This window comes from Rhagoletis pomonella, unplaced genomic scaffold, assembly GCF_013731165.1.
Source record: "Rhagoletis pomonella isolate Grant_MI unplaced genomic scaffold, Rhpom_1.0 Rhpom_scaffold_07504, whole genome shotgun sequence".
NCBI lineage: Eukaryota > Metazoa > Arthropoda > Insecta > Diptera > Tephritidae > Rhagoletis > Rhagoletis pomonella.
Genome location: NW_023466031.1, coordinates 7,791 through 8,000, shown reverse-complemented (window position 1 = coordinate 8,000; position 210 = coordinate 7,791).

The following is a 210-nucleotide window of genomic DNA, read 5'->3' as shown; positions in this document are numbered from 1 at the left end:
AATTAAATATACTTAAACACACCCTTTTACGTTGCTAAAGAGCAACATATGGTCCTTACGCGCCATCAAAAAGAATTGGCAGCACTTAACGCGCAAAGCACTCTAAACAAAGCTGGAGTATCGCCATACATTTTTTTCTACCCGAAAAAAAACGAAAAAGTTTATTCGATTGCGAGCGGCGCGCGGTGCGTTAAAAAAAAAAAAAAAAAT